Here is a 26,607-nt window from a genome sequence, read left to right on the forward strand (position 1 = left end):
GATTAAATGAATCAAGACATGTGAAGTGTTGAGTGCCGTGCTTTGGCACAAAAACACTCGATAAATGTTGGAAATTAGATGTTGCCTTAGTTTGGGTTTCCTCGCAAGCAGACCCAATTCTAGGATTCAAATGCAAGACATTTATCTGGAAAGTGATCCCACGAAGCACTAGCAGGGGAGGTGAGAGGTGAGACAGGCAAGGAAGGAAGCCCATAAAGGGTGCGTTAATGAGGGGCTGCTCCTGGGACGAGGAAAGGGGAGGAGCTGGGGGCTTTACCATCAGTTATTGGTGGAGGGCTACTGGGAGAGGGGGTGCTGTTCATCCGAGGCCCTTTTGGACTAAGATGTACAGGCAGAGTGTGGACTTACGATGACTAAATAAGTTAGTTTATGAAAAGCACTCACCCAGTGAGCAGGTGACCAGAAAGTCATCAGGCAGAAGGGCTTGGCTGCCAGCAGCTGGAAGTAACTGGTGGAAGCTGAAGGGGGTCTGGGTGTGTGCTGAGCGTGTGCTATAGTCGTACCAGAGACCATCCCGCCCGGGAGCCTGGACTCTGGGGACTACACACACAGTGGCATCCCCCGAAGAGTGTGGCTCCCCCTGTCTTGGAAAGGGGCAGGGCCAGGACTGAGGCCCGCGCCTCTGGGCCCCTCAGAGCAGGTGGGAGAGGCTCTCACGCAATGTCATGTACTTTCTCCAGGACAGGCTGAAGTGGAAATGTTAGCAGATCCCCACAGGTACCTGACAGACCAGCTCGGCAGCCCAGGGCCCCAGAGGCCGATAGGAAGGTGGTGTCTGTGGTCAAAGTCCTGATGGGGGACGGAATGACAGGCATGTGCCTGTGCAGTGAAACAGTGAGGTGTGAAGGGCCCAGGGGTGCGGGGTCCATCGGTAAAGGCAGGGAGGAAGATGACCTTTTAAAGAACAGAGGCCATGAGGCTGTGTGGATTTGGGTGAAGGGCAGGGCTGTTGTGGCTTTCTGAGATATTTCAGGCATGAATAATGCTCAGATTGCTGGGGTGGACACGGAAAGAAAAGTGGGGAGTAGTCCTGAAAGATGGAGAAAGGCCAGCTACTCTGCAGTCACTGCAACTTGGGGCCTCAAAGGCACTTCCCCGCAGCAGTGAGGGATGAAGGCTGTTCCAATTTCAGGGCCCCGGCAGGTACCTCATGGCAAGGCCTGAAGCCCAAGGAACAAGGCTGGTTTGTACATCAGGCCAGAGCTCTGGGACGCTGCAACCCAACATCTTCCCAGTCCTCTCTCTGCTCTAAACCCTCGAGAAGTCCAGCTGACAGAATGTGGCCCGCTGCTCAGAACGTGGGATTCGGGACAGGCCTTGACCTCATTTGAGGTTCCAAAAATAGACCTTTTTTTTTTGAGGTACTACTCTAATCCTGGGGCCCCCTGGCTCCATGATCTGTAGATATGAACTTATCTATCTTCTGAGAGACAGAAGAGGAAAATTCAGTGTTACCTGCTAGTCTCCTTGATCCAGGAGAGTCTGTGGTCAAGGACCAGACAGCCTGGGCTCTGATTCCAGCTCTGCCATTCACCAGCTGTGTGACCTTGGGCAAGTTACCTGACCTCTCTGAGCCTCCACTAACTTCCTCTTAGTACATGTGTTGATCATAATCATACCGACCTGGTAGAATTGTAATGACTAAACAAGTTAGTTCATGTAAGACACTCAGCACAGTGCCGAGCACATAGGAAGCCACTGACTTCTCTAGTTAGTGTGTATTATCTCATTAATTCTGATAGCAACTCAAGCTGTGCTCACCCAGTGCCTGTATGTCCCCCTCAGAGCAAATCATCTTGCTGTGGTGGATTATAACTTCCTGCTAACTTTTCAGGTCCTTCCACAGAAGTTCCTGGAGCCAGGAACTCTGCGTTGTTTACTGCTTTTCCCGGCACAGCACGCAAGTGCTCTAAAGATGTTGATTTTGAAAGTATCCCTGCTTTACAGACCAGGAAGCTATGGGCAGAGGGTTTCAGGGACATATTCATGGTTCCCTAGTAATGGGGTCATCCAATATACAGTCTCCAGCCCATGCCATTCTGCCAATCTGCAATTCTTGAGCACATTTTGTATGTCAGGCCTTGGAATGGGCACCAGGGAGAGACACAGAAAAGAAGGTAAACCGCAGCCCCGTCCTTCAGCATCCTTATCTTTAAAAGGGAGATCATACACTTTTCAAAAAAAAGATATCCAAATGGCCAATAGGTACACGAAAAGATGCTCAACATCACTAACCATCAGAGAAATGCAAAGCAAAACCACAATGAGATATCATCTCACACCTATTAGAATGGCTATCGTCAAAGAGATGACAAGTATTGGCAAAGATGTGGAGAAAAGGGAACTCTGGTGCACTGTTGGTGGGAAGGTAAACTGGTGCAGCCACTCTGGAGAACAGTATGGAGGCTCGTCAAAAAATTAAAATAAGAACTACCATACGATCCAGCAATCCCACTTCCGGGTATATGTCCTGGGGAAATGCAATCACTCTCTAGGAGAGATATCTGTACCCACATGTTCACTGCAGCATTATTCACAGTAGTCAAGACATGGAAACAATCTAAGTGCCATCAGTGGATGACTGGATTAAGATATTATTCAGCCATAAAATAAAAGGAAATCCTGCCTTTTGCAACAATATGGATGGACCTTGAAGGCATTATAAGTGAAATAAGGCAGACAAAGACAAATACTGTATGTTCTCACTTGCATGTGGAATGTAAAAAGCTGAACTCATTAAAATAGAAAGTAGACTGGTGGTTGCTAGGGCTGGAGAGTGAGGGAAATGGGGAGATGTTGGTCAAAGGGGACACGTTTCCAGCCTTATGGTGAATAAGTTCTGGGGATCTAATGCACAGCATGGTGGCTGTAATTAACAATACTGTATTAGATACTTGAAAGTTAAGAGAGTAGATCTTAAATGTTATAACCACAAGAAAGTGGTAATTATGTGAGAGGATGGGGGTGTTAACTAACCTTCCTGTAGTAACCCTTCATTACACTGGACACCTTAAACTTACATGTTGTATGTCAATAATATCTCAATAAAGCTAGAAAAAATGGAGATCATACTATCTCCCTCAAAGGGTTCCTGTGGGCTGAAGTGAAGTTTTGACAGCTAAGAGCCTGGCACGGGGTCCAGACTGAGGCAAGGGCTTGGTTACCGGGTGCTAGTACCGGTCTGTGGGCCTTTTCTTGTTCCTTCATCTGAAATTTCCCTTTTCTCCCTTCAGGCCTCCCAAGCCTGACTAGCACCCACTGAGCCACGTTGTCACCTCCTCCACGAAGCAGCTCTGCTCCACAGGCCGGCTTAGTTCCTTCTTCTGTGATTTTTTTTTTTTTTTTTTTTTTGGCTGCACCACGCAGCAGGCAGGATCCTAGTTCTCCGACCAGGGATCGAACCAGTGCCCCCTGCAGCGGAAGTGCGGAGTCCCAACAACTGGAACCCCAGGGAAGTCCCCTGTGATCCTAAAATGCCCAAGATTTTGATGCACTCCCCAAACTGGGTTAGTTCTGGACCAGACTGTACACTCTACGAGCAGGGGCCTGGGTCCATCTCAGCCACAGCTGTATCCCTGTATCTGGCAAACGATCAGCCACATAATAAATGCTGAGTGAATAAAGGAAACAAACGAGTAGGAAGGAGAATGGATGAATGGATGGATGGATGAACGATAGATAGATGGATGGGTGGATGGATGGATGGATGGGAGAATGGATAAATGATTGAACGGGTAAATGGATGAATGAATGAATGAATGAATGAAGAGGCGCCAGGCTGAAAGGCAGCACTTCATCCTGTAGGCTGTGGATATTGCTGGGCTGTGGGGCATCCACACGTGTGTGGCCTGGAGCCTGACAGTTCAGGCCTGAGGAATCTACATCCCGTCCCCACCCTGGGTGGGGTGTTTGCTCTACTCTTATTTCCACAAGGCAATTAACTGCAACCACCCTCCATCCAGGCAGACAGATTCTAGAAAGTCAAACAGCCCTTCCCTCCCTGACTAGGAAAAGAGTGACAAGGTCTTGCCATCCACCAGTGGCTGGCTTCGGGATCCTCGAGTTGGCACTCCCCCAAAGCTCACAGCCCCATCTTTTTATTTTCCTTTTATATAGAGCAAAACATTATACTCACTAGCCTTCTGTTTTATCTCAGGCATTTGGTCTCCTGTGACCTCTTCTGAAATTTATCCTCCTGAAAGATAGCATTCACCGATAGAAATCATATGTACTCTGCACTTGATTTTATTTTCATTTGACATATTACCTTTTCATGAGAACAGATACTATTTACCTGTGTAACTGCTGGTAGCTGTGGCCAGGCCCTTGCTCTGCAGTAACGTAATTTATTTAATCATCCATCATGTCAGACAACTTGTGTGCTTTACAAGATCTCACTATGCTTGGGTGTAGAACAGTGTGGCCAGCGTGCTACCTTTGTGTAAAAAAGGGTGGAGCAAAGGACGTATATTTACCTGTCTGCATATAAAATACCTCTGGAATGATTCATGAGGAAATGGTAACATTGTTCCTTTCAGGGATAGAGATGGGGAGAAAATTTTTGCCTTGGATCCTTTGGTAACTTTTGCACTTTAAACCAGGATTTTTTAAAAAAAGATAATTAAATTAACATGAAAAATATCAAGGTTTCCTGCCCTGTCCCACTTGAGGGTGGTTTAGACTTATAGACTCACTTCCAAAGAGTAGAGTTTGGAAAGTGAAAAAAATAGTAACTTCACAGTAGAGAAGCCTGACAGACACCACCTTAACCACAAGCTCAAGGTGAATCTCACCAGCGGCGTCATGTGGGTGCCATGGACTCCTGATAGGATGTGATGAGAAGGGCACTTCACCTCTGTGGTGTTCTCTCTAAAAGCTTATAACCCAGGTCTACTGGGGAGAAAACCACACAGACTGGTGGGCATTGGACAGGAGACCTGCCATTCCCCCTCAAGACCATCCATGTCTTTTTTTGGCCGTGCAGCTTGCGGGATCTCAGTTCCCCAACCAGGGATTGAACCCGGGCCCTCAGCAGTGGAAGCGTGGAGTCCTAACCACTGGACCACCAGGGAATTCCCAAGACTGTCCATGTCTTGAAAAACAGGGAGAAACTGTCACAGACTAAAGGGGAGCCATGATAAGTAAATGCCATGTGCTTCCCTGGATTGAGTCTTGGAACAGAAAGAGGACATTAGTGGAAAACTCCAGGTGAAACCCAAATCAAGTCTGGAGTTTAGTTAATAGCTGAGTGCCAGTGCCCGTTTCTTGGCTGTGACAAATTCACACGGTAATAAAACGTTAATAATGGGGAACTGGATGAAGGAACTCTCCACATTATCATTACACCTTTTCTGTAAATCTAAAATGATTCCAAAATTAAAAGTTCACTTAGAAAAATAAAGATTTCTCAAGTTTTAATGAGGAGTAAAACAAAACAAATAGCCCTACTATACCCTTTTGGAATAGGAGCTTGGGTCCCCTTTTTCCTTCTTCGGTCTGTGGTTGCAGGAGCACTGCGTGTTATGAGTCGGAAGGATGGGGCCATTTCCCACATTTCCATCAGCACTTCTGCCGATGGAGGTCTGCTTCAGGCCTGGTGTTTGTCTGGGGTTGGCTGAGGCTGTTTCAACACGAGCAATTGCGGTTACCATATAAATAAAATTAATTCCCTTGGTGTTGAGGTTTGCATTTGTTCATTCACCTTAGATGGTGTCCAGATGTTTTCTCCGGGGGAAATGGCTTCAGGCTGAGGGGGTCTGGAGCCTATTGTTTTGGTGTCACATATGCTACTGGCCAGCAAGATGCCAGCTCTCGAGGGCAGAGTTTCTGAATCTCAGTTTGCCTAACCATAAAATGAGATGAAAACTTCTCTCTCATAAAGAACATATGAAAGCACTTTGCAAAAGGTATCATCAGTTCAAATATAAGACCTCAAACTTTTCTACTGGGGGAATAAACGCAGCATGGAAAGTGAGCAGTTGAGAGTTGAGAGTGGGCTGGGTATAGCCCAGAGCAGCCGTCTTCGAAATATGATTTTCTTTTGGTGGGGGTGGTGGTGGTGGTGGAATCTCAGATTTTAGCTTTATTTTTACTTATTTATTTTTTAAAATAAATTCATTTATTTAGTTCTGGCTGCATTGGGTCTTTGTTGCTGCGCCTGGGCTTCTCATTGCGGTGTCTTCTCTTGTTGCGGAGCACGGGCTCTAGGTGCGCAATCTTCGGGAGTTGTGGCTCACTGGCTTCGGTAGTTGTGGCTCGCGGGCTCCAGAGCGCAGGCTCAGTAGTTGTGGTGCACAGGCTTAGCTGCTCTGCGGCATGTGGGATCTTCCCGGACCAGGCCTCGAACCTGTGTCCCCTGCATTGGCAGGGGGATTCTTAACCACAGTGCCACCAGGGAAGGCCCTGATTTTAGCTTTGAAATTCATGAAACTTGACGTTCTAGTCCATGCAGGGCAAACACTAAAGGCCAGGGTCAGCTCCATGGGCGTGCTGCCCTTGCAGTCGACAGGGTTGTGTGCTTGGAAGGGCCAGGCACTTAATTTAATACTCTGCTGTCACCATCTTGAAATTCTCCATACTCTCTGAACCCTACATTTTCATTTTACACCAGGCCCTGCAAAACGATGTAGCCTGTCCTGCTAATGGCACTCGGTGTACATGTGCGAAGGCTACAGGCCAACTGGGATTTCGAGGGCAAGGAGAGGAGTGGCTGGAGTTGCAGAGGAGAGGAGATGTGAAGCTGCGGCCTCAGGAAAACAGCTCCTAGAGAAGGAGCTGCAATGGGAGGTCGGATTTTCAGGAAGTCTTGCTCTACTAGGAAACTTGCCTTTTAAATTCCTAAGAAACCGCCAATAAATTCTTCGTTGCTGATGGTGGGTTGGATTTGTTTTTGGAGGGAGTCCTGTGTCAGGACCGGGTTCCACTCCATCTCCTGCGCCAGGGAGGAAGGCAGGGAGCATGCGCTGGGTGTGCCCTGGGTGCCAGCTGCCATTTGGGTGTGTTCACGCCGAGAGAACAAACCAAGAAGGCAGGGCTGAGGCGCCCTGGCCATTCTCCTGATCCCCGTTCTAGTCTGAGTCTGAGCAGGGCACCTGTTATGTCCTTGCGTCTCCAATGCTGGGATTTTGAGGGGCAGGGACAGTAGGGCTTTTGAGGCTGCCCTGGGCCTCAGCCTTTTGCTTTGTGCTGGAACTCCACTTGGAGGCTGGCCAGCCCCCTCCCCTGCCTCTGACTTTATCCCCAGCCACGCCTCTTGCTGTGGCCCCACCTGTGCCCTGCCTGGCCCCTCCTCCACACTTTTGCTCCCACCTGAAACCACAGCCCTCCTAATGCTCCAGTCCAAGTCCTACCTGGTCCTCGGGGCCAAGGCTACATCTGGACCCTCTCTCTAAACACTCACAGCACCCGGACAATAGTACAGTCAGTGTTTGCTGGGCCACTGTCTCAAGGTCTATTTGTTTATGAGGGTTGATGAGTTGGGTGTCCAGCCCCCTGCAGTTCCCATAAAAGTGCAGCTTAGTAAATAGCTAAGTGTGTGGGCTCTGGAGTCAGAGACCTGAGTTCAAATCCTGTCTCTACCAGTGTGATCTTGGGCACCTTACCCAGACTTCCTGAGCCTCACTGTGCCCACCTAGAAGTTGAGAATGGTGTCATGGGTTTGTTGAGAGAATGTATAAACGAGAGGACAATTAACTGTGGCTGTTGAAGTTATTATTATGACTGGGGATGGATGAGGACGACTCTGGACAGACTCAAATAATATAGACAATAATGGCCAGACATAGTGTGTTCCAGGCAGTGTTCTAAGTGCTTTATGTAGGAGTTATTTCTTATGATAACCTGGAAAGCTGGTATTATTTCCCCCATTTTACAGAGGGGGAAACTGAGATCCACAGAAGTGGTTATTAAGTAAGTGGTTGGCCCAACATTACAGTAACAGGTGGAGCTGGGATTTGAATCCAGGCAGTCTGGCTACAAAGCCTGTACCCTCACCCACTGGCTCTGCTAGCCCTCAGACAGCACCATGCTGCTCCCTGTCTCCAGAGCCTGGGCTGGGCCGCTACCTGCCTCTCCCGACTCTTCTGGTGCTGGGTGCCCCCACTGCCAAAGGAAGGAACCCTTGGTCTTTAAATACTTTAGCTTTCCGGGTAGCTAATATCTACTGAGCAAAAAGAATGCCCCAGGAACTATGCAAAAGATTAAAATATCTCATTTAATCCTCAAGGCAACCCTAGGAATTAGGTATCATTGTTATCTCCATTTCATAGACAGGAACTGAGCTCAGATAGCTTAGATAACAAGGCAGAGTGGGGACTTGAATTGAGGTTTGTGCTACTCTCCTTCCCAAATGGAAGCAGACAGTGGGTCCTTGAGGCCCTTCTCCTGTCTGGAAGCCCACCCACAAGCCACAGCAGCAGACTCTGGGAGGCTGGAAGAGGGATGGCCCACTCCCTCCCTGGCTCCAAGAATGTGATGAGGTCAGGGCGCGCTGGTCCCATGCCAGCTCCTGTTACCACCACCCCTACCCACCACTCCCCTACCCACTCCTCCCACTCCACCCTCAGGCTAGAAGAGGCGAGCTCGGCCCCAGGGTTCTGCGTTTCCTAGAAGGCAGGATGAGGAGGGAGCAGCTTAAAAATCCGTATAATGGCCACAGATGATTTCAGGGCAAGCTGGGTACTTTAAAAGACAGTAAGAGCAGAATGGAGGGGCTTGGCCCATAGGACAGTCCAGGAGGGCTTCACAGAGGTGGTAACAAACCCATAAACCTCTTCGAGGGCTTCAACCAGGATCTAACGGCGCAGCTGCCTTCCAGAGACAGCAGGAGGCAGATTTCGCAGGGAGGTGGTGCCCTTGCCCACAGTCTGCTTTGCCCCTTCCTGGCTGGCCCAGCTGGCACTTCAGGTCAGACCTTGGCCCCAGCCTCTCTCCTGAGCCTGAGTCAGGGGAACACAAAGCCTGGAGCCTCCTGGAGTGCAGACACCCAGCCCAGCTGCTGGGTGTTCTCTGGGCAAGGACAGCCACCAAGTCTCAGATCCTGACAGAGAGGGTGTCTCCTCCATGCTGAGACCACTGGCTCCTCCTTAGCTGGCCTGGATCCAGGACTGGTCCATTCATGCTGCCTGATTCCTTGTGTAGCACTGAGTTCAAGCCCTAGATCTGTCATTCACAAGCATGATGTCAGCTCAGCCTGCTGAGCCTCAGTTTCCTCTTTTCTAGAATGGGGGTGTTAATAGTACTGACTCTGCAGTGTTTCTGGGAGGATTCGGAGACAAGGCCTGCGGACTTGTCTGGGCTGTGAAGCTCCCATCACTCACATGTCTGTACACTGACAGGCTGGGCCAGCCGGGGAGGGACTATCTCTATGCATTGGATGTACACAAATTTTTCAGTCTATGAGACAACTTATGAAAGTTCAGTGACTAGTATTTAATGCTGACCTACTACTATAAAGTATTCTATATTTATATGACTTCAGAGACTCTTCTGCACTAGGACACCCTCCCTCCAGTGTCCAACAACCAGTGCTAGCCCCAGAGCGTGGGGCAGATTTGCGTATTTATTTGTCTGTTCCGTAGGCTTAGATGTCCAGGATCCAGTTTAAAGTTTTAGGATGCCTTCAATACATAACTTTTTTTTTGAATTTTTATTTATTTATTTTTGGCTGCGTTGGGTCTTTATTGCTGCACGCAGGCTTTCTCTACTTGCGGTGAGCGGGGCTACTCTTTGTTGCGGTGCGCGGGCTTCTCATTGCAGTGGCTTCTCTTGTTGTGGCACATGGGCTCTAGGCATGCGGGCTTCAGTAGTTGTGGCGCACAGGCTTAGCTGCTCCACGGCATGTGGGATCTTCCCGGACCAGGGCTCGAACCTGTGTCTCCTGCATTGGCAGGTGGATTCTTAACCACTGCGCCACCAGGGAAGCCAATACATAACTTTTTGAAATGAAAATATTTCATTAAAAAAAAAAAAAGTGCCTGACAGCTAGTGAGCACTCAGGAATGGGAGCTGGTTGATGGGACCAGGTACTGTGCTGGGCGGGGTGGGCGATGCCTCAGGGTACAGAGAGTGGACTCTCAAGTGCCTGGGAGGAGCCGGACAGTGTACCTCTTCTGAGCCTCGGTTGAGGCCTCTGCAGAATGGGGATAAGAGATGCATGATTCAGTCACATAAACATGCATACAGCAGGGACTTAATAAGTGTTAGATTTTGTGATGATCTCATTCAGCTTTGGCCATGTTATCTCCATTTTTCAGAAAGGAAAAAGCACAGAGAGGTGGAGGAGCTGTCCCAGGTCATACAGTGGGAAGCCTGACAAAGGGCCCTCAGGCTGCACCGTCAGCTTCCCCAGGGCTCAGATGAGGAATCAGTGGGTGCGGACCACAACACTCGGGCTGGGACAACTGCCTCAGGTGCTGTAATCAGCCAACAGCTATACGCAGGGCTCCTGACTCCCTGTCTAGCATGTCTGCTGAATCAGTCTTCCTCTGAATGGCCACCCTGCCCTGAGCAGTGCTTGCCAGCCCTGCTTTCATTCAGTACCTTTGGGGAAGCTTACACCCAGATTCCTCATGGGAGGAGGGACAGTGATGTTAGCTGCGTGTCTATCACATTATTCTTTTCAGTTTCATAACCCTGAAAGCATGTATCAGATGTCATTAGCCCCATTTTATATGAGTAATCCAAGCCCAGAAAGCTTAAGAAATCTGCCTGAGGTCACACAGCTTGGACATAGCAGGATCAGGATTCTAACTGACCGATGGGGCTGGAGCAGTAGGAAAGACAATACTAAGCATGGGGACCTGGGCGTAAAGAAGCTCCCAGAAGAGGTCTGAAGGCATGGCCGGCCCACAGACCCTCCTCAGAAGCAGATCCTGGCCTGGTTATGTCAGCTAGAAGAGGAAAAACAAGGCAAGAAGGAACAGGAAACTCTGTCCAGGGTTACTGAGTGTGCTCCCATATCCGCTTGTCCCTCACCACTGCCCAACTTTCAACTGGCAGCACCTGCTTTCTCTGAGTTGTTAGGGGCCACCCTGTGTCACACAGCAGGCCTGACATGCCCTGGAACTAACACCTGCTCCATCCCAGTGTCCTCAAGGGCACTGACGGCAGATGCCTAAATACTCCAGCTCCCTGGTTCCTGAGTCGCCTGTTCCATACCATTTCCCAGTGTTCCCCTGTAGGGCTGTAACCAGACCACACTCAGGTCTGCTCACCCAACATGCAGCAAACAAAGGACCCGAACTCCCTGATGGCTTTCAGGGAAGGGTTTTTAAAGGCAACGTTAGGAGTGAGGGCTGCAGGGTGTGTGATCAGCTCACAGACTTTCTTCTATTTGGTGGTGAGGTAACAGGTGATGCTTCAGGAATCCCAATCGTCAAGCTTCTGGTTCCAACCTGTCTGGGGTCTGAGTGCTTGTGCTCAGCATGTAGTCACCATCCTCCACCTGCGAGGGGGGTCTTAGTTTCTGCAGAACAACTCAGATACGTGTCAGATTGCTATGTGTATTCCCTGAGGAGGAACTAGGACTCTGTTTTATCACTGAGCTATCATTTAAGCTAGCATTACTTTTCTTTCTTTCTTTTTTTTTTAACATTTATTTGGCTGCATCAGGTTTTTGTTGCAGCACATGGGCTTCTTTCTAGTTGTGGCGTGTGGGTTTTCACTCTCTAGTTGTGGCATGTGGCTTTTCTCTCTCTAGTTGTGGCATGTGGACTCTGTAGTTTGTGGCACGTGGGCTCTAGTTGACGTGCCTGAGCTCAGTAGTTGTGGCGCACAGGCTTAGTTGCTCCGTGGCATGTGGGATCTTAGTTCCCCGACCAGGGATCGAACCCGCATCCCCTGCATTGGAAGGCGGATTCTTAAGCACTGGACCACCAGGGAAGTCCCTAGCATTACTTTTGTTGATTGACTGTTTTTCCTTTGTTCCTCTATTCCCTCACTTCCCTAATTGTTAACTTCTTGTGCCTGCCATTTGGAACTCAGGGAAGGTCTAGAGACTAAAGCTTTCTCTATAAACAAGAAACAGGGAACACGGAGGGGCTTTTGTATCTGGAAGGCCCTGCAGAGTCCTACTTGGTCTCAGTCCCCCCTTTTCTTTGATATGCCTCAATTCTGAGGAGAATGGGGGCAGGACAAAAAAAGAGAATAAAGTTTTGGATAGAGAGGTTAATCATAAACTCAGCAGAGGAACTCCGTTTTAGGGGGACTCAGTTTCAGGACTAAGCCCCACAGCGATAACCTGCTCTTTAACACATTCAGCATCAACGTCTTCTCCCCGTCCACTTCCCAGCTTCCTGAGGTCCTCACCTCAAGATCTCCTTTGGGATCATCTAAGTCAGTAGTTCTCAACCAGGGGCAATTCCCCCAGGGACATTCGGCAAGGTCAGGAGGCGTTTTTGATTGTCCAAGTGACAGATGGGAAAGATGCTAATGATTCTAGCATGTAGAGATGCTGTTAAACATCCTATAGTACACAGAACAGTCCCCAACAACAAAGAATTATCTGGCCTCAAATATCAACAGTGGGACTTCCCTGGCCGCCCAGTGGTTAAGACTCCGTGCTCCCAACATGCTCCCGATGCAGGAGGCACGGGTTTGATTTGTGGTCGGGGAACTAAGTTCCCGCATGCCACACAGTGAGGCAAAAAAAAAAAAAAAAGTCAGTGGTGCTGAGGTTGAACATCTCTGACTTAACTAAGACACTCAGTGGCCCCTCCCTGTTGATAACCCTCTAGCATCCTTGGCCAGACAGGCATGGCCCGGAAAAGCCCCTGTGTGGAAAGGGTAGATGGGTGGGCAGCTAGCCGCTGGGGTCGCCTGGCTTTTGCCTGCCTCCATCTCCCCTTCTACCTCCCACCCACTCTGTATGGTTCTGCTGCTGTTGTGACCCCACAAGAAGACCCAGGGTGAGGATGGGCATGGGAGACAAGGCTTGGCCAATCATAAAACCCCAGCCCAGACCACTGGGATGTTGTTCAGGGAGGCACGTGACTCCAGCTAAGCCAGTCAGAATTTGCTCTGGGACTTTTCCGCCAGAGACTCTCCTTCCACCAGGGCCAGAGAGCTGGCAGGACATGAGCCTGAGGCGTCCAGCACGCAAGCAGAGCTCAACGTCAAATCTGACTAAGAAATGCTGAGGGGCAGAGGCCTGACACATAGACAGTGACACAGATCAGAACCTTCCCTTTTTTGGAATTGCTTTTCTGTCTTGACTAATAGGGCCTTGTCTCTCCCACTGGGCTGGGAATTTCCTGTTCTTTTATCTCATCTCCAAGCACCCCGCCTCCTCCCACTTCTAAGAGTCTGGAAGACAGGCCTGCCCCACAGCAGAGTCACCCAACTGCTCATTTATGACCTAGGGCTGCTCACCTCCCCGTCTAGCTGTGGCAAACACCTGCCTGAGCCAGTCTCTCACCACATCACACAGACGAACAGACTGGGCTGGGAAAGAACCCTGTCCACCTTGCTAGGAAGGACCCCCCGGGGCAGATGTCTTCTGTGGCTCCTTTGAGGACTGGATGTAAGCTATGGATGGCTCCCGGGGGTTCACAAAACTCCTGATGCCCATTCCCTGCCCGACCTATTTTGGTTTTTCAAGAGAGCTGTCTCTGAATTTTGGACCCAGCTTGAATCCCGAATCTGCGGCTTCCTGGCTGCATAAATCTGAGCAATTCACTTCCTCTCTCTGAACCTCAGTTTCCTCATCTGCAAAACGTGGAGAGTGGAAACACCAACCGCCCAGGGGTTTTATTGGAGTAAAGATTAAAGGAAACAGTACAGGCAAAGCCCTTAGTCTAGTGTCTGGCACTTAGCAAATAGTCAACACCTTGGGGGAATAATAATATTCTGGAAATATTTTCTGCTTGAAAAATAGAGGAGACGCCCTGGGCCACCCCTCCCATGCTAAGCTAGCAGGGCAAGGACTCCTCCGTCTGTGGCCAGCTGTCAGGAGGTGGGTGTGGAGGCCGGACCCTCTCCCACCAGGGAAGGGCCTGGCGTTTGTTCCCACCGCCTCCCACCCCGACACACCCAGACCCCCACCCTTGTGAGTCAGCCCCACTCCTTAAGGCGCAGCAAAACCCACAGGTCACTTCCTGGCCACCCCCAACAAAGGCCTAGAACCCGCAGTCCAGGAACTGGCCCCTTATCGCTCCTCAGGCCTGATAAGAAGGGCAGGAGGGTCTGAGTCAGCCAGGAGTAGCCGTTTCACAGCTCTCCCTTGGCCTACGGACTGTTCCCAGCCCCACCTGGGAGCTCGGAGCCCCTCCACTTCCCCTTCTCTTCATGCTGCCCCGAGGGTCTGCCATTCAGCCCTTCGGAATCATTTCCAGAAGGAACCAGCCCAAAACTCTGGTAGGAGCAGCAGGGCACTCAGTGGAGTACTCCCTGGAGTTTATCAGATAAGCATGCACTTCTGGGGCCCAGGGAATGGGACAGGGGACAGGAACAGGGTGAAGAAGGAGGACAAAGGTTAAGGGAGGGGCGGGGCCACGCCCTCCCACTGGAGCACGCCTCTGGGAGGGGCTCAGGCTGCAGCCTCCTCAGTGGCCCCCCAGCTTCCCACCTGGCTCCACTCTGATCCAACTATCCTCCACCCAGCAGCTAGAACCACCCTCTTTTAAGCCACATCTGCTTGTCCCACCCCTGCTGTAGCTCCCACTGCCCTTTGGGGAGAGGCCAGGTTTTCTTCCGACTGCCAAGGCCTCATTCTTGTCATGCTCCAGATGGAGCTACTCACAGTTTCTGGAAAGGAACTTGTCGTGCTTCTGGCTCTTGGCTGCTGGCACTCAGAGGAAGTGGGTATCATAACTTTCTGGGTGAGTGGGTAGAGGTTTGAGGGAAGGCTTCCTAGAGGAGGTGGCACTTGAGCCATCCTGGCATTCTGACGAGAATGATGGAGGCACAGGAGAGGGACACAGGCAATTACCAAACAAGCTGACAACACCAATTCATTCAGCTTCCACCTGAGCAAGCAGCCTGGACTCCTTCCAGGAAGTGGCTTCTAGTGGAAGGAGCAGGAAACTCAGCACTTAGCAGCTCTGTGACCTTAGGCAAGTGTCTCTCTATCTCTGATCTCATGTGAGGCCACCTGTCAGGACTGCCAGGAGAGAGGAAAGCCTGCAAAGTATATAAATGCCCAGTAGGTGCTTAAGCCATTCGATCTGTGAGGGGGTTTTCTCTGGGTTGCGTCTCTGGTCCAAGTCAAGGGAAAGGGCCAGGCTTAGGGGGAAATGAGGCCAGCCTAACCCAGATTTTCCAATTGTTCCTGACTGCGTGTTTGCTCCTTGGGGCTGGAGGGAGGAAATTCCCTGCACAAAGACAGGAAGGCAGAGGTGCTCTGTGGCAAAGGCAAAGCTTACAGTGGCGCCTGGTACGATGGGAGAGCCCACAGCACCAAGAGAGCCAGGCAAGGGAGTCACAGCAGAGGCTCCAACACCCTGGCACCTCTCACCATCTAAGCACGTCAACTCAGGATGTCACGGCGGGGGGACCGAGGCCCGGACAGACTGTGGACCTGCCCTAGGTCACATAAAGACCATGGCCTCCAATTCTGCTCCCCCTCCACTTGTTTTCAAGTTCACAGCCATTGACTGAGGACATTCTGTTGAGTTAGTAGAGAAGGTGGTAATCCCACACCAACTGTGGTTTTAAAAGAATTCATTATACACACACACACACACACACACATATATATATGTATATATACTTTTTTTTTTTTCTTTTTGCGGTACACGGGCCTCTCACTGTCGTGGCCTCTCCCGTTGTGGAGCACAGGCTCCGGACACACAGGCTCAGCGGCCATGGCTCACGGGCCCAGCCGCTCCGCGGCATGTGGGATCTTCCCGGACCGGGGCACAAACCCGTGTCCCCTGCATCGGCAGGCGGACTCTGAACCACTGCGCCACCAGGGAAGCCCTATACACATTTTAAACAGCTTTATCAAAGAGTAATTTATATGGTATACAATTCACCCATAGGAAGAATACTGTTTGATGAGTGAATTTATACAGGGGTTCAACCACCAACACAAGCCAGTTTTCAAACACTTCCATTACCCAATTTGCTCATCTGCAGTCAATTCCACTCCTAGCCCCAGGCAATTATGGGTCTGCTTTCTGTCTCTATAATGTTGCCTTTTCTAGAAATCCCCAACCTCTTTAAAAAAAAAAAAGTTAGAAGCCCAGGAACGACCCTGCTCTTTCCCAGGCCTAAAAAGGGGAACGCTTGCAAAAAGGTATGTCTGCGAGGGGACCTAGAGAGTGTGGGGCCTGATTCCTCTTGATTGAACTCAGAGAACTCCCAGATGAACTTAGGGTCAGAGAGGCCTCTGTGGTCCTACCAGCCCATGCCTTCATCTCACAGACAATAATCAAAGTAGCAGCAGCGAGGCACTTCCCTGGTGGTCCAGTGGTTAAGAATCTGCCTTCCAGTGCAGGGAATGAAGGTTCGATCCCTGTTCAGGGAACTAAGATCCCACATGCCCCTGGGCAACTAAGCCCACGTGCTCTGGAGCCCACGTGCCACAACCGGGGAGAAGCCCGTGCACGGCAAGGAAAGATCCTGCATGCCGCAACTAAGACCCAATGCAGCCAAATAAATAAATTAATTAAAAAAAAAGAAAAAACAGAAACAAAAGAACAGGACTTCCCTGGTGGTGCAGTGGTTAAGAGTCTGCCTACCAATGCAGGGGACACGGGTTCAATCACTGGTTGGGGAAGATCCCACCTGCTGTGGAGCAACTAAGCCCGTGCGTCACAACTACTGAGCCTGCACGCTAGAGCCCGCGAGCCACAACCACTGAAGCCTGCGTGCCTAGAGCCCGTGCTCCACAACAAGAGAAGCCACTGCAATGAGAAGCCTGCCCATTGCAATGAAGAGTAGCCCCTGCTCGCCATAACTAGAGAAAGCCTGCACGCAGCAACGAGGACCCAACGCAGACAAAAATAAATAAACTCATAAAAAAACCAAAAAACAACAACAAAAGAAACAAAGTAGCAGCAGCGATGGCTACTACTCAGGGCCTGGAGTGGCCATGTGCTGGCTACCCCTGGGGGCCACCCGAGGAGGGAGTATGGATCTGGGTGCAGAGGGCAGGAGTTCCTCTCTTCCCAGGACCAGTGTGTGAGGTGCTCGCTAAATGCAGAGAGGTCTTCCCCCACCCACCGCAGCTTGGATAGCAAGGGCCAGGCCTCTAACCTGCCCTCTCAGGCCCAGCCAGTTCTAGTTCTAGCTGGAAAGGCTCTTGTTTCCAACCTTTTGGAAAGCTTCTGGGCCCCAAACCCCCCTGCTAAACTCACCGTGGTTCACCAGCGTCTGAAAAGGAAATTGCCGCTGCACCAACTTAAAAGTGACCAGGGAAATCAGCTTCCACACTAGACCCAGAGCAACCACCCAGAGAAGAGCTCAGTCCCAGAAGCAGGGCAAGTTTGGAAGCAAGGCTGGGGGCTGGGCTGGCCTTTGCCTACAAATCACCTGGGCAGGTGAAAAGCAGACAGGCCTCATTCATTCTAATCAGCAACTTGCTGTGTTTTCTGGAGACTGGAGGCAGACTATATATTTCTTTTTTCTGCAATGACCAGGCCTAGGAGGGAAGGGGAACTTTCCAGTATATTCAGTAGGACAGCCTTTCTCACCCCAAAAGGAGCTAAGTTGTGAGCCTGTGAGTGCGAGTGACTAGAATTAATAATAACAATAGTGAACATTTATGCAGAGCTTCATAAGTACTAAATACTATCTTATGAAGCAGGTACCATTATCACCCCCATTTCACAGATGAGAAAACTGAGGCCCAGAGAGGTGAGGAATGTTCAGAGCCCCACGCAGTGAGGCGTGGGGCTGGGAGCTGACCTCTGGAAGTTAGCTCCCCTTATGTCCCCTGCAGTACTGACTTCTGCCAAGGAGATGCCTTGCTCTCCCCTGAGGCTTGTTAATAGGCCTACACTCAATCCAGGAACACCTGAGACCAATCAAAGCTGACACCGAAGTTACCCATGCCTCTGCTCTTTCTAGCACCCCAAACTGCCCCAAGAAGCCAGGGGTCTGTGATGCTGAGTAATGGAAAATGAGTTAGGTAACTTTGTTGTTACAAGTTGAACTGTGTCCCCCAAAAGGAGATGTTCAAGTCCTAACATCTGGTACCTATGAAAGTGACTTTATTTGGAAATATGTTCTCTGCAGTTGTAATCAAGTTAAAATGAGGTCATACTGGATTAGGATGGCTCTAAATCCAAAGACTGGTGTCCTTATAAGGAGAGGGAGATTTGTAAACTACAGATAAACACAGGAGGAGGCCATGTGATTACAGAGGCAGATATTGGAGTGATGTGTCTACAAGCCAAGGAACCCCAAGGATTGACAGCAACTACCAGCAGCTGGGAGAGAGGCATGGAAGAGATTCTCCCTCAGAGCCTCCAGAAGAAACCAATCCTGCTAACAACCTTGATTTTGGACTTTTGGCCTCATGAGCTGTGAGAGAATAAATTTCTATTGTTTTAAACCACACAGCTGGTGGTAATTTGCTATGGCGGCCCCAGCAAACTAATAGAGTCACTTTCTCAAATCTCTTCAACCAGCCCTGTCATTTTGCTGGTTCCCACATTAATGACTTAAATAAACCTTTGACATGTGGTCACTACCTAGTTGTATGCAAACCTTTCTGAAAATGACACTTTGCCATGGCATAGACACAGAACTATTACTTCAGTTCACTCTGCCCATGGTCTGCTAAGCCACGGGCCCCCACTGCCCATCCCTCTGTCCCAGGCAATGGGATGCCGGGACACGGGGACCGCCCAGGCCGAGCACCCCTGTGGATGGCACTCCACCCAGATGTTGGCAGCAGGGAAACAGCCCTCTCAGTCTTGGTCCTTTTTAGCAGCTGGAGGGCAGAGGCAGCCTGGCAACAGAAAGCTGAGAGGTGGAGGGCTAGGGGAGAGGGGACATTTCCAATCCTGGCCACATCTGAGGAGCTGGGCAAAGAAAATACTAGTAACCTCGTGCCAGAGGTGATGGGGCCTGGGGCTTCGTGACACGAAGCAGACGGCCAAACAGCCCACTGAGGACAGTGAGGTCATCTGGAGGCTGGCAGTGAAGAGTGTGCATGGCAGAAGTCAGCTCCCCCTGAACCCTGAGCAGGGTGCACAGGGTGGGCCTGGGAGTCGGGCGCCTTGTCCTTCATCCTGGGGCTTCTTACCAAGGCTCATCTCATTTCTCATGACACCTTCAGGGTTGAGGCAGGTGGTGAGATGCGAGCGGGGCAGCGGGCTGGGTTTGAGGTCATGTCCTTCATTTACTCACTGTGTGATCAGGAATAAGCATCTGACCATCAGCTTCCTTATTAGGAAAATTATCACCTTTCCCACTAGTTCCCAGGAAGCCTCGATGGACTCAGGGCCGAGAAAGCACCTCACAAAGGGCCTGGTGTAAAACTGGCACATAAATGCTAAAAAAAAAAAAAATTAAGTCATCCTCAAATGCAACTCCCTTGGCTTTTTTGAGGAAATCACTCTGAGCAAGGAGGGTGAGAGGTGAAAGCAATTAAGTAATTTTTTTCCCAAAAATGGAAAATATCTTTTAATTTACAAAACTTACTGCATTTCACGAATTCTAAGATGCACATTCCCCCCCACCCACCACCACATATTAACATCTCAAAAACCCAGATATTGGTGATGTAATTTGGTAGTGGTTTTTCTTCATGGTAGTATATAAAATAATGGTGTCTTTCAAGCAATGGCATCTTAGACTTATGGAACTTGGTCTAAAATTGATACATGCTCATTGTATAAAGTTTAGACCACAGAAGTATACATAATAAAGGTTCCCCAAATTCCATTCCCCAGAGACCACCTCCACCCTGAAGACAGCCCACTTTGTGTGGAAGTGCACGTTTCTGTTTTTGTTCTCTTTAATCGCCCAGCAAATCTCCGCAGACCAGTCACCCACACCTCCTCCAGTGCACCAGAACCAAATTAATGCTTACCTAAAGAGGGCAACACATTACATATTTGGATTTTGTGATCAGACGCCTTCCCAAGCCCCACCCCACGGGGCTGGCGCCTCCCCGCTGCCCAGCCCTGTCTGGAGCGCAGTGCCCTGTGCCGACCAGAAGGTGTGGCGCTGAGGGACTCCATGACTTAAGCCTTTTAAAAAAATGTACGTGCAGTGCAGTTTGTAGTTTTACCAGTTGCAAGTGACTAAAACAGGGAGGGACGGGGCCTGGTCTGGAAAGAGAGAAAGCGGTGGGAAATCAGAAATGTGTGTCTTACGCAAGGACAGGCTTTTTAACCCATGATATGATTTCGCAGAGCCATCAGGAGCCCTCACGCGCAGCTCTGTGCCGACTTAACCAAACGGGGAAGAAGGAGGCACACGGCGTCAACGTTCATGAACAGGTAGCGGCTGTCAGGAACACTGGACTGTGAAAGAGTCTGAGAACCACGTTTTTCAAAGGAGGAGGGGAAAGTGACTTGTCCAAGGTCATTTCTCTAGTGATCGGCGGAACCCGCCTGGAATCCGCTCTAGTCCATCGGCAAAAGCAAATCTGGGGCTTTTTCTACCATGTCACATGGCCTCCAAGGGGATGATGCCTTCTGCTCCCATCAGGCTACATGCAAAATCTGCTCGGCCAGTCTACCTGCATGGCCCTCTGTGGATCACAACTTCAACAGAAGACTGAAATGAGAGGCAAGGGGAAGGAGGCAGGGAACATAGCAGCCTGGGGGCCCGCTGGTTATGAATGAGACTTCTGTTTGCCTGCCCCGTGCGTCTGGAATTTTGTATGAAAACAATGAACTGGAAGGAGGTGAAAGCGTGCTCCCCAAAGCAAGGCCACCACACTCCCCTGCCCCACACTCCCACCTCGCCTTATAAAAGACCTGCTTTGTTTCAAGCAAAGCAAAGGAGAAGCTGGGGAATATGCTGACATTTGGGGGAGTTCAGGTGTTTGGGGCTGACATTGCCAACGTCTGGGACGAGGCAGCCATCAGAAAAATTGGGAGCCAAACTAGAACCTGGGATTTCAAACAACAATCATCTTCATGACAGCCCTCATGTTTACGTCATGCTTTACACAAACTTGCAAAATGCTTCCTCAGGCCTTTTCTCAACAGAGCAAGAGCTTGGGGAGGGAGCATCAATTCCTTCAGCCTTCTCGCTTGCTGTCCGGGCGGCACTGCTTTGTCCATGACCGTCCCCATCCCTGCAAGTTGGGCAGGCTGGGCTGGGGTCCCGGCTTCCTCGCCTGCTGGTTTCAAGACCTTGTGCGGGTTAATGGATCGTGATGCCAGCTGCGTGAGGGCATTTGAGAGTGGCTGCCCGGCAGGATGGCTGTGAGGGCTGAACAAGCTCCTAGGTAAGGGCCTGGCTCATGGCAAGACCTCAGTCGATGCTGGCCACTGGTTGTTCCAGCTAGTAAGAGGCTTACAGTAAGGCTGGGGGTATGGTCTAGCCTGGAAGCACCTGGGTAGGTCTCCGGATGTAACTCCTGCCCAGATCTGGGGTGTGGGGGGGTGTCTGGGTGGAGGGGGGAGCGTCATGTGAGGCAGGCTACGGATTGAGTGATGCTGCAGGGAGGGTGGGGTCCACAGGGTTGGGGTCACTAGTTGACAGAGTCCGGCTTTCACTAAAGTGTACAGCTTTTCACTAAAGTGAAAAAAAAAAGTGACACACCAGTACTGAGATCTAATGAGGGCCAGATTACATCACTCCTCTTCCTCAACCCTCCCCGGGGTCCTCATCTCAGTCAGAGAAATAGTTACAATCCTTTCAGTGGCCCATAGGGCTTGGATCCCCACTACCTGTCTGACCTCCCTTCCACACTTGCCTCCTCACTTGCACTCAAACATGACAAGCATGCTCCTGCCTCAGGGCTCTTGCACAAGCTGCTCTGGCTGCCAGATTATGTTCTTTCCCCTAGATATTCACGCAGCTCCCTCATTTCCTTCAGACTTCTGCTCAAACACCACTTTTTCAAAGAGGGCTTCTTTGACAACTTTTTTTTTTGGCTGTGCCACTCGGCTTGTGGGATCTTAGTTCCCCAATGTGCGGAGTCCTAACCACAGGACCACCAGAGAATTCCCTGCAGATCGTTCATCAGATCATGACACATTTTATCACATATACAAGTTTGCTCTTTCTCTCTCTCCACTAGAATCTAAGTTTCATGAAGATAAGGATTTTGTTTGGTTAACTTGCTAGTGCTTAGCAGTATGCCTAGCATGCAACTGGTGCTCAAAAAATATTTGTTGAAATGAACAAACCACCGTGGTCTGCCATGAGTCATTTTTCATTGCCTAGAACTGATATTTCTTGGCAATTGCTTTATGCCAGGCATTGGACTAAGCCCTTGCCATGCGTTAGGTTATTTAACCAAGTACTATTATTACCCCATTTTATAGATGAGAAAACTGTACCTCAAAGGTTGGTTTCCTTACCCAGGTAATAATGGCAGAGCCAGAACTATATCTAGTTCTGACGACCCCAGAGTGTGGGTTCCTAGCAACACGATACTCATTCCTGATGCACCAGGAGTCTGAAAAGATAAACACCAGAACTATAGTAGGCTTACAGCTGATCTGTATCCCTTCTTCATATTTTTCTAAATTTGTTTTCCCCAGTAAGCAGGTATTAATTTTATAATGAGAGAAAAAAAAGAAGTTGATCTGCTTGTCCATCCGTCCACCAGGCCTGACCACAAAGGTGGGACCCTAAAGAGGAAGGTTACCCACTGCTCTTCTGGAAGGCTCTGAATTCCAGAATCTCTGGGAACCTGATTAAGAGCAGGAGGGATCTAAGGACCCCTGCACAGATGATGGAGGCAGAAAGACAACTTTCAGGTCAGCTGTGAGGATTGCAACTATTACCAGAAGCAGCAAGTGCTAAGACGGAAGAGAAATTTCTCTACAGGTGCAACTGTGCAACTTCTTTTCCGATTCTGGCACCACACAGACAGTAAAAATGCTTCAAGGTCTGATACCAGCTTAAATCTATGCCACCTTCCCCAAGTTGTGCTTGGCTTTGAAGCTGTGACAAGGCTTGCATTTTTCACCCAGAACCAGCAGGTCAACTTTTCCAAGCAGACAACCCAGTTCCCCACCTTGGTGTGGGTTTCTGTCCCTGCAGGGTCTGGTCAGGAGGAAAAGGATGCTGTGACAACTCTGTGACTAAATCCTCCAATAGTCAGTGAGCACCGCGGTAGGGTCAAGAAACCAGCACTTCCGGTAAAAAAGTTAAAAGCTAAGAGCATGTCCTGTTCTTAGGGAATACAAACTAAGGAAAAGGAACACGATGGAAGAGTTGACATTCTCCGACAGTTTAGGGAAAAAGTGTGTGTTAGTGTACACATACACAGAGAGTGATAAAGCAAATGGGGCAAAGTGTAAACAGTCAGTGAATCTGGGTGAACGGTAGATGTTGAGCTCCTTGTGCTATTCTTATGTCTTTATTATTTTTTTATTTTTTGTGGTATGCGGGCCTCTCACTGTTGTGGCCTCTCCCGTTGCGGAGCATAGGCTCCGGACACGCAGGCTCAGCGGCCATGGCTCACGGGCCTAGCTGCTCCGCGGCATGTGGGATCTTCCCGGACCGGGGCACGAACCCGTGTCCCCTGCATCGGCAGGCGGACTCTCAACCACTGCGCCACCAGGGAAGCCCTCCTTGTGCCATTCTTGCAATGTTTCTGAGTTTGAAATCACATCAGAATAAAAAGTTACAAAGAAAAAGAAGGGTATGTGTGCTGAATTAACTAATGCCTTCAGCTTAGTGTTTAGAGAAGCTGAACTAAGGGTCTAATTCCTTTTCTTGTGCTGAACTCACCCAGGAAATGGAGAAAACTGTAATCATCTCATTCCTCCTCTTCCCATTGGTCACACTGGACCGTCGTAAGCTTCCTGGTATGGGAAACATCCTGCTTGGACAAGAGCTTTGATCATAAAAATGCAGTAAATGCCCGGAGCCTGAGATTGGAATCTTTGGAAGGGACTGTAGGAGGCGGAAGGGGAAACTTGGTACCTCCCCACAGGGAGGTCAAGGCGGGGTCAACATGGAGAAAATCTGAAAACTCACAGGGCAGAGTGTGATGGTGCTGGAGGGCGGCAAACGTGAGTGAGGCACAGCCCTGCCATTAGGAGCTCACAGTTTAATGGGGGGTTGAAGCTACACACAGGTGACCCCTGGGGTGGAAAGTGCTGGGGGAGGAGAAAGGTCACAGAAAAAGTCCTCCAGGGGCTGAGGGCAGGGAGGCTGCTTGGGGTATTTTTGAAGGACACTGGGAGAGACGGAGAGAGAAACTCCCTGCATAGAATGCGGCCTCGTGATAACTTCCCTTTCTGCTGAAGCCAGTTCTACACAACCAAAAGTGTGAATCCTCCCCTGCAATGGGGCAGCCTTTGCACACCCAGCTCCCTCTGTCTCAACCATTTCTGCCACCTTAAATCCCCTCTTCCTGGTGTCCCCCCAAACCCGGCTCTTCCTCCAGGCCTAGCTCCAGTGTGTGTGAAACCACTCACACACCTGCCACTTTCCTACCTTCCCCCTGCAATGCCTTCCTGTAATGTCCGCAATAAGTTCAAATCTTTCCTGCCCTTCAAGGCCTGTCTGAGCCTTGCCCCCTGCAAATTTCTCAAACTGCTCCCTGGAGAAGTCATTTGATTCTGAAAGGAGAGGCATCGGTGTGACTCAGTGGTTCAAACATTTAATGCTTCCTCAGGAGGCATGGGGGAAGCTCTTTTGAACTGACCAATCCTACCACACTCTTCGCACTGCTGACCCTTCTGGGAGCCACTTTTGAAAATCCCGACAAAGCACTGCTGCACTCTGCCTTGTCACATGGCACGGACAGCTGGGGGAGTCAGCTCACTGGGCCTTAGGCCAGCCTGGGCAGGTGCATTCCTTAGCAGAAGAGAAGTCCTGAAAGGAGGAGGTGAGTTCTGGGTGGCAAAGAGATCAGAACTAGGACGGGTGCAGTTAGAGAAACAAGGACTTAGGACTCTGATGGCAAGGGACACTTTCTGTTATGAAATGCTGCCACATGTGGTCGTGTGCTCCCTGTTGCACAAGGGAGCCAAGTGAAAGTGGGGAAGCGTATAAAGATTTGTTTCGGCCCACAGCAGAAACTCCCAAATGTCCAACCCTCAGGGCAGTCTCCAGTGGTCTAGGGGGACCTGAGAAAAATAAGGGCAGCATGCTGAGGGCTTCATAAAGTTAGCCCATTGAAAGGACTGTTCCTTTGCAGGCCTCTCACTGTTGTGGCCTCTCCCGCTGCAGAGCACAGGCTCCGGACGTGCAGGCTCAGTGGCCATGGCTCACGGGCCCAGCCGCTCCGTGGCATGTGGGATCTTCCCGGACCGGGGCACGAACCCGCGTCCCCCGCATCGGCAGGCGCACTCTCAAGCATTGCGCCACCAGGGAAGCCCGGACTGTTCCTTTTTTGATACAGGTCCCAGAGTCCGAAAAGCTCTGAAAACCAAGTCTTTGGTTTGGCACCACAACTCAACTGGCAGATAATCCTGTCCTGAACCGACACATGGTTATTTATAGCTTTTACTTATTCCACTTAGTTGAATATTCATGTGGTTCACTGCAGAAATTTTACATATTATGAAGTATTGTATGTACCACATTACCTTTTTTAAAAAATTATTTTATTTATTTTATTGCACTGGGTCTTAGCTGTGGCATGCATGTGGGATCTAATTCTCTGACCAGGGATCGAACCCGGGCCCCCTGCACGGGGAGCACAGAGTCTTAACCACTGTGCCACCAGGGAAATCCCCACATTACCTTTCAAAATGTAAAAACTTTCAATTCCAAAACAAATCTGGCTTCCAGGGTTTCATAAGGAACTGCGGAACACTACTATTACGTGCATTCTATTTTTTAGAGTGAAAGTAAATAGTAGCTGTGGCTTGTTATGTTTTTAATAAAAATTGAAAATGTTATTGCTTGGCAAAAGAAAAAAGTTGGCAACCCTATGTCTAGTTCCAAATTTCTGGAACATTTTATTGTTCTAAGTCCAACCCTGGCATAAGGCATTTCTGATGCTTTACAAATCTAGGCTTGATTAGAACAGAGCTTGCCAGCTAGTTAGTCACACTGGCCAAAAAGAGCCTGCAGACATGTTTCATTTGCTTCACACAGTGCATTCTCCCCTCCCATCTGGAAAATGAACATGAAGTCCAGTTTCCAGTTCCTCTTGAAAATTCAGAAGCTGTTAACAACAGTCCTGCATGGCACATAATCAGCTGGAGTCAAGCGGCAGGTGGCCTCCGCTGCTTTCTAGTCAATCCCTCTCTGCAGACTGTAACACCCAGTTTGTATTTTTTGTTGTGTTCTGTTTTTTAATATTTTATTTATTTATTTATTTGGTTGCGCCGGATCTTAATTGAGGCTGGCGGGCTCCTTAGTTGCAGCTCACCAGCTCATTAGTTGTGGCATACAAACTCTTAGTTGTGGCATGCATGTGGGATCTAGTTCCCTGACCAGGGATCGAACCCAGGCCCCCTGCATTGGGAGTGCGGAGTCTTAACCACTGTGCCACCAGGGAAGTCCCTAGAACACCCAGTTTGGTCCACTGTCACTGGACAGACA

At 49.8% G+C, this 26,607-nt stretch overlaps 1 long non-coding RNA gene across 5 annotated transcripts in view; it reads right to left on the reverse strand.

Moving 5' to 3' along the window:
• LOC132526893 (uncharacterized) overlaps positions 1 to 26,607 on the reverse strand; it is a 41,074-nt gene that overhangs the window by 11,151 nt on the left and 3,316 nt on the right. For 3 of the 5 annotated variants that reach the window (XR_009542746.1, XR_009542742.1, XR_009542743.1), the window contains exon 1: positions 14,759 to 15,106. This is a non-coding gene — a long non-coding RNA (uncharacterized LOC132526893). Of the gene's footprint in view, positions 1 to 4,156; positions 4,217 to 14,758; positions 15,107 to 26,607 lie in introns of those variants that run through there. The other 2 variants (XR_009542744.1, XR_009542745.1) reach the window with 2 other exon arrangements.

This window comes from Lagenorhynchus albirostris, chromosome 10 (genome assembly GCF_949774975.1).
Source record: "Lagenorhynchus albirostris chromosome 10, mLagAlb1.1, whole genome shotgun sequence".
Classification (NCBI taxonomy): Eukaryota; Metazoa; Chordata; class Mammalia; order Artiodactyla; family Delphinidae; genus Lagenorhynchus; species Lagenorhynchus albirostris.